We start from the raw sequence: 13,331 nt of genomic DNA, 5'->3' as shown, positions 1-13,331 counted from the left end.
ACTCCAACATGATGGCATGGATATCAATTTATTCTTCCGATAAAAAAATTCCCCTTCCCCACATCCTCTATTCCCCACTCTGACCTTTACCTCTTATCACCTGCTTAATACTTCCCCCTGGGTCCCCTCTTCCTTTCTTTTATCCTATGGTCCACTCTCCTCTCCTATCAGATTCTTTCTTCTCCAGCCCTACTTTCTCAGACCTAAAGAAAGGTCTTGGTCTGAAATATCAACTGCTTATTCATTTCCATGGATGCTGCCTGACCTGCTGTGTTCCTCCAGAATTTTCTTTGTGTTGCTAAGGCAGATCGTGGGAAGAAGGCCGGGAACTAGGGTTGAAGCAGGGAAGTAAAAAAAGGATCAGCCGTGATTGAATGGCGGAGCTGACTCGATGGGCCAGATGGCCTAATTCTGCTCCTATATCTTATGGTCTTATAATGTTTTCTAAGCCCAATCATATAGATATAAAAGACATTTGAAAAAGAGCAGTGATTTCTCGCAGGAGTTTTTAACATTGGCTTCCAGGCAATAATTTGACAGATTTATCAGTCACAGGTTGTAGAGCCAATTGGGTTCTCATACCATTGATTTCAAGGTGGTACTGAGTGAGTCCATGTGGCGGGGTGGAAATGCGTCTCTACCAAAGGAGGTGTAAGGTGCTCCTACCTTCCATTAACCTGCAGGTCACCCTTAGGCAAGGTGTAGCAATAGTTCAATAGATCCACTTAATATCAGAGAATGTAAACAATATACAACCTGAAATTCTTACTCTTTGCAGACATCCACGAAAACAGAACTTGATTAGCACCCTTCCCCTCCCCCACAATTAGGGTCACATGAAGTCATGGGAGCAAGTGGTGGATGGTTGTATAAGCAGCTGGTGCACATCACAAGCCCTGGTTATACAACCACTGACAGCAGGCAGACAATCTCCAAGGAGTACTGGTGATGGCTGGGGTCACCCGTCTTGCAAAGACACTGCCCAAAACCACTTCTGCAGAAAAATTTGCCAAGAGCAATCATGGTCATGGTCAAGACCATGATCACCCACGTCATACGACAGGGCACATAACGAACAAACTGCAACGGGCTGGACTGGAAAGAGGGTGCTGTTGGGCTTTGCGGTGTTTTGGGAGTAGGGTAGTAGATCGAGGATGGATGGATGCAAATTCCCACGCAGTCAGTGAAAGTAAAAACTTAACCCTAAAATTGCAGAAGATATTGTTCATGTGGAAAACTTCAAGGAATTTCTCCAAGATGTGATAAGGCACTACATAAATATATTTCATTCTCTCTCATGTCAGTTATTTACAGTAGAAAGCATAAGAGCCACTGGTGTGTTTCTCATTTGGGTTGAAGCTCTGCTAAAGAGCACTTTCTCATTACTCAGGTATCTTAAGATATGGTATATGGCTCTGAGCCATTGGACAAACACGTGCTGACAAGGGGGAAGGTTTAACGGTAAACGTGAGAACATGCACTCTGATGCATTGCTAAATAATATGATGTAAAAGAATATTCCCTGGAGAGCAATAAAAGCCAAGACATCAGATTATGGGAACTCTGAAAATCACAAAAGGGAAAGGAATCATATAGCAGCTGTCAGAAACTTCATAACACGTGCTCTCTCTACAGGAAGGTCACCATAATTCATTTTATCTTTCGGCAGTTACACTACTGAAATTAAATAACCCTGCCCTCTAATGAGCTACATAATTTATGCTACTGAGTTTTTTTGACCTTTAGGGGTTATCTAAAATGTTCCCACAGAAAATCACATTCAATGTATGTTTAAAACCACACGTACAAAATTAGTTTTGTTGGATTTTTTTAAATGCTTGAATTGCTCAAAAATTATGTTTTACATGTCGTTATCTGAACTTTCAAATGATTTTCATTTGGGGGATACTTCCTGCTAATTATTATAGCTTCATACCATCATGTATGATAGCATTTCAAAATTCAGTATATTACTGTTTTTTAAAAATGTAAACTATACTTAATTTAGAAATTCTACCTTATAGTGCAGCAATTATGCTTACTATATGGTGCAACATCCGTAGAAAGTGAACAAACAAAATCGAGGAGTTACAAAGAGCTCAAAAAGAATACATTTTTCTTTCTGATGCTGATGCACTGCTTCACAATGATGCCTGGAGAAGCGCAGCCAACCATGGGGTGACGATGCTTCCCTGAATTTATTCCACTCAACGAGACCTTCTCACAGGTCATGGGATCCAGTGCAGGGGACCTGGTGACTATGATGCTATCCACTATTCACCATTCCACTTCTTAATTCCCACTCCCCCACCACAACAGCAGACCTTCTCTGCACGTCTCTTCACCTCTCCCCCCCCCCCCCCCATCCGACAATTCCAACTTTAACAGGACTTATAATGCAAGTGTTTTAACTGGTTGAAAAAGAGAAAATAATGCTGAGAAGTCATATTTACTTGAAAGTAAGGCCAAGTCAAAACTATTTTCCCCTATTTTGTTTAACATTGTGACAACATATTATTACGTATGTACATGAAATAAGGCAGGGTGTTTTTTTTTACTTTAAATAAGTGACACAAATTATACTGCTTTGATCTTTGCAGATGACGTAACACACACAACTTACTCTCACAAGGGAATATTTCAGAATGGGAAGAGGGTCAAAATTTTTTGTTTAAAATCTGATTTGAAAAATTAATGTTAGGAAGATTGCTGGCTTTTATGTGATGTCTTAAAGAAGATCTTCCTCTGTAATAAGATAGAGATATGGAAAATGAATAGTGTTGAACTAGATCTTATTACCCTAGATATTTTAAATAACTGGGGCCCATAGATTGGGTTTAGCTACAGATGGGGGATATGGAATTCCAAGACAAGAGTTGCATATTCCTTTGGAAATCACAAGGCAATCAGAAATCTTTCTTTAGGCTGGTGATACTTTAGTTTCCCCCCTCTCTTGGTTATATAGACACTAATTTATGCAAAACTCATTAGCAATGAATAGTTGAAGAGTTTTGAAAACACTTGCCCCATCATTGAAATGTTCCCACAACCCATGGAATCACTTTCAAGGACTCTTTGTCGCAATATTTATTGCTTATTTGTTTTTTGTTATTATTTCTTTCTTTTTGTAGTTGCACAATTTGTTGTCTGTTGCACACTGGTTGAATGCCCAAGTTAATGTGGTCTTTCATTGATGCTATAATGTGCATTGGATTTATTGAGTATGCTCGCAAGAAAATGAATCTCAGGGTTCTATATGGTGACATACGTGAACTTTGATAATGATTCAGAGGTTTGAACTTTTGAAGTAGAAGATGCTAATGAGATGAATCTAAGTGTTGCTGACACTTGAGGGAGTATCTAGTGGCAGGTTTCAAAATTGTCACAAATTTTAAAGTATGGTCAGCGTTACCTTATCAGGGTGAGCAGATTGCTTATTTTAAGAACAATGGTAGTTTGAACAACTGAGTTAAGGAATATGTTTCCATCATACAATCAGATTTTATTAACGCAAAATTACTGAACACAAAGTTAAATAAAGTATAGTCTTGCATTGAGTGGACACATATGGATAGAACCTATAGACAGTGCAAGCTGACCACTGAGACTTCGCTTAGTTGTGAAAAATTCTAGAATTAAAACACACAGCAAGATATTGATCTGCTTCGATCAAAAGTTTGGAGTTGAGTTGGAATCTGCAAGGAATTGAAGAAGGCAAAATTTAAATATTCAATAAAAGGGGCAGTATCATTGCCTTCAGGAATGCCATATGAGATTTAAGGATAAAATGGTTGCATGGGAGCAGCATGGATTGATAAAGTTCAGAATACACGCACGCTGGTGACACAGAACAAGATGGGACAAAGTCAGCATGGCTTCCTTAAGGGAAAATCCTGTCTGATGAACCTGCTGAAATTCTTTGAGGAGATTACAAGTAGAATAGATAAAGGGGATGTAGTGGATGTTGTATGTATGGATTTTCAGAAGGCCTTTGGTAATGTTAAGAGCCCAGCAAAGTTACTGGCATGGTTAGAGCGCTGGCTGATTGATAGGAGGCAGCGAGTGGGAACAAAGTAATCCTTTTCTGGTTGGCTGCCAGTGATTAGTGATGTTCCACAGGGGTTGGTGTGGGATCACTTCTTTTTATGCAGTATCTCCATGATTTAGACAATGGAATAGATGGCTTTGTTGCCAAGTTTTCAGGTGATATGATGTTTGGTGGAGGGGCAAGTAGTGTTGAGAAAACAGAAATTCTGTAGAAGGACTTAGATAAATCAGAAAAATGGGCAAGAAAGTGGCAAATGAAATATAATGTTGGAAAATGCATGGCCAGGCACTTTGGTAATAGAAATAAATGTGCAGACTATTTTCCAAACAGGGAGAAAATCCAAACATTTGAGATTTGACAGAAGTAAATTCCTTGTATGTGCACAGGTACTTGGCGATTAAAGTCTGATTCTGATTCTGATTCTGATACAAAGGGGCTTGGGAGTCCTTATGCAGAACACCCCAAAAGTTAACTTGCAAGTTGAGTCAGTGGTGAGGAAGGCAAATGCAATGTTCGCATTAAATTCAAGAGGTCCAGAACATAAGAGCAGGGATGTGATGCTGAGGCTTTATAAGGCACTGGTAAGGCCTCTGCTTAAGTATTGTGAACAGTCTTGGGCTCCTCATCTTTGAAAGGATGTGCTGGCATTGGAGAGGGTTCAGAAGAGGTTCTCAAGAATGATTCCAGGAAAGAAAGAGTTATCATATAAGGAACATTGGATGGCTCTGGGCCTGAGTCCAGGACAAGAGGGAAAAGCCTCAGGATAGAGGGGTGTCCATTTAAAATGAAGATGCAGAGGAATTTCTTTAGCCAGAGGGTAGTGAATTTGCGGAATTTGTTACCACAGGCAGGTGTGGAAGCCAGGTCATTGGAGTTATTTAAGGCGGAGATTGATAGGATCTTGATTGGCCACATCATCAAAGGTTATGAGGGAAGGCCAAGGAGCGGGGCTGAGGAGGGGAGGAGCAATGATTGAATGGTGGAGCAGACTCCAGGGACCAAATGACCTAATTCTGCTCCTAAGTCTTGTGGTCTTATCATCATACAATCTTATCTTGAATCAGTCACCGTGCAGCACTGTATTTTATTGTATCCGTTTATTAGTGTCACTTGTACTGAGATAGAGTGTAAAGCTTATGTTTGAATGCCATCCAGGCAGATTATGCCATACATAATAGTACTCAGGCAGTACAAAGATCTTCAGAATGAAGAACACAAGCACGGGGAAATCTGCAGATGCTGGAAATACAAGCAACACAACACACACAAAATGCTGGTGGAATGCAGCAGGCCAGGCAGCATCGATAGGGAGTACAGTCGACGTTTCAGGCTGAGACCCTTCGTCAGGACTAAGTGAAAGAAGAGAAAGTAAGAGATTCGAAAGTGGGGGGGGGGAGGGGGAGATCTGAAATGATAGGAGAAGACAGGAGGGAGAGGGATGAAACTAAGAGCTGGAAAGTTGATAGGCAATCTCCTGGCACTTATCCTTGTAAGCGACTCCCTTGTCCATTCATTCCCCCCCCCCCCCCCATCTCTTCCCACCGATCTCCCTCCTGGCACTTATCCTTGTAAGTGGAACAAGTGCTACACCTGCCCTTACACTTCCTCCCTCACCACCATTCAGGGCTCCAGATATACTGCGCCCAGTGCGGCCTTCCATAGATTGGTGAGACTTGACGCAGACTGGGAGACCGTTTCGCTGAACACCTATGCCCTGTCCCCTGTCCCCCAGAGAAAGCAGGATCTCCCAGTGACCACACATTTTAATTCCACTTCCCATTCCCATTCTGATATGTCTATCCATGGCCTCCTCTACTGTCAAGATGAAACCACACTCAGGTTGGAGGAACAATACCTTATATTCCATCTGGGTAGCCTCCAACCTGATGGCATGAACATTGAGTTCTCTAACTTCCGTTAATGCCCCTCCTCCCCTTCTTACCCCATCCTTTATTTATTATTCCCCCCCCCCTTTTTTTCCTCTCTCTGTCCCTCTCACAATCACTTCTTGCCTGCTCTCCATCTCCCTCTGGTGCTCCCCTCTCCCTTTCTTTCTCCCTAGGCCTCCCGTCCCATGATCCTTTCCCTTCTCCAGCTCTGTATCCCTTTTGCCAATCACCTTTCTAACTCTCAGCTTCACCCCTCCCCCTCCTGTCTTTTCCTATCATTTCAGATTTCCCCCTCCCCCCTCCCACCACTACAGTATCTCTTCTTTCAGTTAGTCCTGACAAAAGGTCTCGGCCCGAAACGTCGACAGTGGTTCTTCCTATAGATGCTACCTGGCCTGCTGCATTCCACCAGCATTTTGTGTGTGTTGTCAGAATGAAGAATATCGAGTTGCAGTTACTGAGAAAGAGCAGCACAGGAAGACAAATAAAGTGCCCGGGCCCCGGCAAGGTAAAATGTCAGATCAAGAGTGCATCTTATGAGAGGTCCATTCGAGGATCCGATAACAGCAGAATAGAAGCTGTCCTTGAATCTGGTGATATGTGATCTTAAGATTTTGTATCAACTGCCCAGTGGGAAGGGGCATAGGGGTAAAATAACTACGATAGGACGAGTCCCTGATATCACATTTTTGTTTAATGGATGTTTAACTTTTTTACTTTATCATTGGTGCTGCAGTAAACAGACTTATGCATGAGAGATTAAACCATAAAATATAGAAGCAGGATTAAGCCAACAGCCCATCAAATCTGCTCTGCCGTTCCATCTTAGAAACATAGAAAACCTACAGCACAATACAGGCCCTTCAGCCCACAAAGTTGTGCCGAACATGACCCCAACTTAGAAATTACTAGGCTTACCTATAGCTCTCTATTTTACTAAGCTCCATGTACCTATCTAAAAGCTTCTTAAAAGACCCTATCGTATCCGACTCCACCACTGTTGCCGGCAGCCCATTCCACACACTCACCACTCTCTGAGTAAAAAACTTAACCCTGACATCTCCTCTGTACCTACTCCCCAGCACCTTAAATCCGTGTCCTCTTGTGCCTTGGGAAAAAGCCTCTCGAGTGATTAATTGTGATTAATTATCCCTCTCAATCACTCCATTCTTCTGCCCTCTCCCCCGACTAATCAAGAAGCTATCTACAAGTAAGACTTAAACTGTTTTGAAAAAAATACAGTTGATTTAATTGAACTGCGCTAAGTTATTATATTGCTTAACAAAGCTAAATAAAGGGAAGACACTTTCCCTGGCTGGATTGTAAAGAACCAAAGATCAAGGCCCCAGAATAAGTGGTCAATATTCAAACAAAAATAATTTCTCCTGAAGGTAGTAACTCAAAGGGTTGTGGTGGCTCCTTGTTGAAAATAGCTAAGACAGAGTTCGATAGAATTTTTGGATCTCAAAAGAATTAATCAAAGTTTACAATAAATTTCTTATCTGACTATATATTGTATATATTACCATGAGATTTAATTTCTTGCAGGCATTTTCAGAGAAGAAAGAAATAAATAGCATTTTACAAAAACACTGTAACTAGAGATTGACAAACAACCAATGTGCAGAAGCAGACAAACTATGCAAACAAAAAACAATACTGAGAACACGAGTTGTAATGTTCTTGAAAATTAGTCTACAGATCATAGAATTAGTTCAGAATAGTGGTGATTGAAGTTATCCACACTGGTCCAGTAGCATGATGGCTTTATAAGGGTTTAACAGTGGAAAAGGTTGCTGAGGTAAAACTCAACCAAGCTGTAATTGGATGGGTAGGAGGTCAATTGGTCTGCTCTTTCCATTTCTTGTGTCCTGTTACTGAGCACATTCAGAAAATCATAGGGCACTTTTATTTTATATAATAGCATGGACTGAAAGAGTGTTCAGCGTTATTTCATTTCTCTCTATTTATTACATTTTTTAAAAAATAACCTGTCCATTTAACCATGAGGTAAAATGATATCAGCCTTAGCTTAGTAGCTAAGTTACAGAAAATATTTAGAAATTTGCTTTTTGCCATTTAGTCAATGTTTTGTGAATGAAGGCTTTACCAGTGAATCTCAACAGTTACCTCTACCCTTTTCATATTGTTGCTGGCCTGCCACCTTGTGGTAAAAAATATAATTAAGTGCACAACTAAATTTAAATAAAAATTGATTCAAACGTGACAATCAAGTGCATAATTTCAGCTATTACTGCGGCTTTTAAAAGGTCCATGTTAAAGGCCAGTATGATAGTGCAGTGGTTAGCATGTTGCTTCATAATAGCAGGACCTGGGTTCAATTCCCACCACTGTCCATAAGAAGTTTGTAGTCCAAAGACCTGTTTGTTGGTTAATTGGTCTTTAATTAGTCCTAAAATAGGATAAAAATGGGGGATGGCTTGAAGGGCCTACTCTGCGCTGTATCTCAATAAATAAATTAAAAATAAATACATAAACTGTTTGTTCAAACACAACAGCGTGTAAAGGTTTATTTGTGGTAGACAACAATTTACCAGAGGTTAAAACATTTCCAAACATATAACGATTCTATGCTTCTCTCTGTGGTGATAGAACATATTCCAGGGAACTTTCCTGGAAAATACCAACAAAGTGCATTCGTGAATGGATGATGGAAGAAAAATGAAGGTAGTCAAAATAACTGGGAAGCTTTTATACATAAGGAAATGTGCAAAGGTGCTCAGCAACATCTCATTATTCCAAATATACCAGAGTGCATGTCACAAAGTGTTACTTTACACACTGATGAAAACTATATTTTTTAACCTACATCTTTATCTATCTATCTCTAGATATACACAGTGCAGAAAAGACCCTTCCAGCCCTTTGAGCCATGTCCCCAATTTAACCTTAGCATAATCACGGGCAATTTACAATGACCAATTAACCTACATCTTTGGACTGTGTGAGGAAACTGGAGCACCCAGGGTCACAGGGAGAAAGTACAAACTCCTCACAGGTAGTGGTGGGAATTGAACCCGAGTAGCTGGTACTGTAAAATGTGCTAACCACTACGTTACCATGTTGCCCCCACTACTTTTCCTTGTTAGTTCAAATTCGAGATGCCCTTAGCTAAATCATGCTGGAACAGTTCCACTAAATGAGAATCGGGTTTATTATCAATGACATATATCGTGAAGAGTGGTGTTCTGTTGCAGCAGTACAGTGCAAGACATGATGCTACTATAAGTTACAAAAAAAAAGCAAAAGATGAATAATGAAGTAGTGCTCATGGGTTCGCGGACTTGTGAGTCTGCTGGGATCATCTATTGCATCCAGTGCTCCCGATGTGGCCTCCTCTACGCAGATTGGGGGACCACTTCGTTAAACACCTCCGCTCCGTCCACCATAACAGACAGGATCTCCTGGTTGCCACCCACTTCAACTCTGCTTCACATTCCCATTCTGATATGTCCATACATGGCCTCCTCTACTGCCATGATAAGGCCAAACTCAGGTTGGAGGAGCAACACCTCATATACCATCTGGGTAGTCTCCAGCCCCTTGGCATGAACATCGAATTCTCCAACTTCCGGTAATTCCTTCCCTCCCCCTTCCCCCATCCCACTTTCACTCTGCCTCCTCTTCCAGCTGCCTATCACCTCTCTCATGATTCTGCCTTCTTCTACTACCCATAGTGCTTTCCCCTTACATTCCTTCTTCACCTCTCCTGCCTATCCCCTCCCCCACCCCTTGATCTTTCCTCTGATTTGGTTTTTCACCTGGCACCTACCAGCCTTCTTCCCACCCTCCCCACACCTTCTTTATAGGGCCCCTGCCCCCTCCCTCTTCAGTCCTGATGAAGGGTCTCGGCCTGAAACGTTGTCTGCTCGTTTCCACGGATGCTGCCCCACCTGCTGAGTTCCTCCAGTATGTTGTGTGTGTTGCTTTGACCACAGCATCTGCAGTGTAATTTGTGTTTATTATCAATTCACGCTGACTGTGATCACCTGATAAAGAAGTTGAGGATCCAGTTGTGGAGGGAGGAACAGAGGCCTAGTTTTTGAAACTTTGCAAGTAGTAGTGAGGGGATGGAATGTTGTCAAATGCTGAGTAGTAATTGATAAATAGCAGTCTGATGTATGTTTTGCATTCTCTAGTTGCCCCAAAGCCCAGTAGAGAGACAATGAGATTCCCATCTGTTATAGACTATTGTGGCGGTAGGCAAATTGCAGCAAGTTGAGGTCATTGCTCAAGGAAGAGTTAAATCCAGCCATGGCCAACCTCTCAAACCATACCAGGCCATAGTCATTGGAGCATCTCACCTCGCTCTTCATGGGGATCGGTATGATTGATGCCCTTTTGAAGTAAATGGGAACCAGCATATGCAACACTGAGAGGTTGAAGTCATTCCAGCCAATTGGTCACCTCATGTTTTCAGTACCCAGCCAAATAAACCATCAGGGCTGATTCTTGCCCTCTTGAAGGATGTTCTGACTTTGTCCTCCAAGGCAGAGAACAAGGAGCCACCAGATGCTGTTGGGATTCGTGCATTGTGGTGTTATTCTCCCTTTGAAAGCGAGGCATAAAAGGTGTTGAGAAAATCAGGGAGTGAAGCATCACTGCTATTGTGCTGTTAGGTTTTTCCTTACAGTAAGTCAGGCCACGTAAACACTACACTACACTGCCAGGGCAAACCGGAAACCTTGGCTGACTGCAGAGGTTCGTTCACTGCTTAGGGATGGTGACACTGCCTTCAGACCGGGGGACAGGACGACTGAGGTCAGCAAGAGCTATGCTTTCCCATGCCATCAGGAAGGCAAAGAGCAAAGACAGAGACGCCTCCCTTCCTGATAGGCTGAGTGCCATTTATGTACGATTTGACCAGTTGAATGATGTGGCGTCGAAGAAATCCCCCTCCTGCCTCCATCCCTCTGGTGGCAGCTGAGCTGAGGAGGATCCAAGCCAGGGTAAACCCACACAAAGCTGCAGGGTTGGACCACATACCTGATCGGGAGCTGTGGGGCTGTATGGATCAGCTAAGAGATGTATTAGTGGACATTTTTAACATCTCTTTGGAACAGTCCACCATCCCTGCAGGCTTCAAGGCTGCTACCATCATTCTAGTGCCCAAGAGAGCAATGGTACCTGGCCGACATGATTATCACCCAGTGGCACTGACTTCTTCAATCATGACGTGCTTTGAGCAGCTGGTAATGAATCGTATAAAATCCCACATTCCAGCTACATTGGACCCTTCCCAGCTAGCTTACCGCTCAAACTGGTGCACCGATGATGCCATAGCCTCGGCCCTCTATCCCGTCCTTTCCCATCTAGAAAATGATGCTGCACATCAAATGAGGCTGTTATCGACTTCAGCTTGGTGTTTAGCACGATCGTCCCTCAGAGTCTGGTGGGTAAACTCTCCTCTTCAGGACTCGACACCCATCTCTGTAACTGGATCTTGGACTTCCTGACAGAAAGACCCAGTCAGTCGGAGTTGACAGCAACATCCCAAGCTCCTTCAGCCTGAGCACTGGTATCCTCAGGGCTGAGTGCTCAGGACTGCACAGCCAGCTTCAGCTACGATCGCATCAAGTTCGCTGATGACAGCCTCTTTGGTAACAATGCTGAGTCGGCATACAGAGAAGAGATAGAGAATCCCATCAAATCATAACCCGAGTCCGAATGAGACGACAAAACGAGATGATTGTGGACTTCAGGAAGTCACAGGTCGACCACATCAATGGCTCTGTTGTGGGGAGAGTGAAGAGCACCAAGTTCCTTGGAGTGCATATAATGGACGATCTAACCTGAACCCACAACACCTCCCCACTAGTCAAGAAGACACATCAGCGTCTACACTTTCTGAGATTAAGGTGGGTGAGACTCCCTGTGCCCACACTAACAACTTACTCCAAAAGCACCACTGAGATCATTGTAGTACCGATGCTGCAAGGTATCAGACTGCCAAACCCTACAGAGGATAGTTAAAACCACTGAGAGGATCACCGGTGTCTCCCTCTCCCCTAGTTGTGACATACCCAAATCATTGTGCAGGATCCGCACCACCCATCCCACAATCTCTTTGACCCACTACCGTCAGGAACGAGGTACAGAAGCATCAGGACTCGGACTGCCAGACTGGGTAACAGCCTCTTCCCTCAGGCTCTGAGACTAATGAATGCCCTGCCATCACTTAAGTTTTATCACGAGGACAGCATGCTGTTTACTGCATGTTCACAGTTTACATGTGCTGCGTGCATGTTTATGGCACTATTTTGGTTTATGTGTTGTCTGTGTTCTATGTTGTGTGCATGCACTGTGGTCCAGGGGAACCATGTTTCATTTGGTTTTATAGATGTACAGTCAGATGACCGTAAATTTGAATTTGAACCCTGCCACAGGTGCCATCTATCTGGCGGGTGTCTCTAACTTAATATGGAATTGACTTTTTGCTCTCACAATGGCTTCCCACTGGTCATGTCTAGACTTCCTGTAGAGTTCTACATTGCCAGTTCTGAATGCCCCTCGACAGACACCCGTGGCTTCTGATTTGGGTATGTCCGGTATGGTTTTGAAGCCACACGCTCATTCACATAGGTTTTTATGAAGTTAGCTGTGGCATATTCATTCAGATCCAAAGATCAATTCCTAAATATGGTCCAATCCACTGGTTCAAAGCAGGTCTGCAAATACTGCTTTACTTTCCTTCACCATTGGTGCTGTCTTCAGTCTCTGCCTATATGCCAACAGTAGAAGTTCTAAAGGGGATTTGGTGGTGGTGGTTTGTTTGACTTCTTCAGCTTGGCATGGTTAAAGTCCTGTTCAGTGATGGGGAAGGTATTAGGGTGCACTGCTGATGCACCATCAATAACTCTTGGAGACGGGAGGCGAACGATAGGCTTTTATTAGCTGCAAGAGACCACCACACAACATCCTGGAGACTGGGGGGGGGGGCAGTGCCTCCAATCACCTTTATACAGGGGTCTGTGGGAGGAGCCACAGGAGCAGTCAGCAGAGGGGCGTGTCCAGACAGGTATATGTAGTTCACCACAACTGCCTTTTGACTTCTAATCATGGTGTTCACCTCCACCAGCTTGACACCTGCCAGAATCACAGGTAGTGCTCTACTGGGACCAGAGTAGCTAGGGTGCCTAAGACTTTTGCACAGCACTGTAGTAATTTTATGTATTACACTGTACTGCTGCCACAAAAAAAATCCATGACATAAATATAATAAACCTGATTCTGATAAGGGTCTCTATTGTGGACAGAGAGTGGGAAGACGGCAGGGAGGTGAACCGTGGCTGGATAAAGGGGAAGGGAGAGGGGAAGAAGCTGGAAGCACCAGAGACATTCTGTACTGATCAATAAACCAATTGTGTGGAATC

Source organism: Hypanus sabinus, chromosome 13 (assembly GCF_030144855.1).
Source record: "Hypanus sabinus isolate sHypSab1 chromosome 13, sHypSab1.hap1, whole genome shotgun sequence".
NCBI classification, from domain to species: domain Eukaryota; kingdom Metazoa; phylum Chordata; class Chondrichthyes; order Myliobatiformes; family Dasyatidae; genus Hypanus; species Hypanus sabinus.
This window is presented reverse-complemented; position numbering follows the sequence as displayed.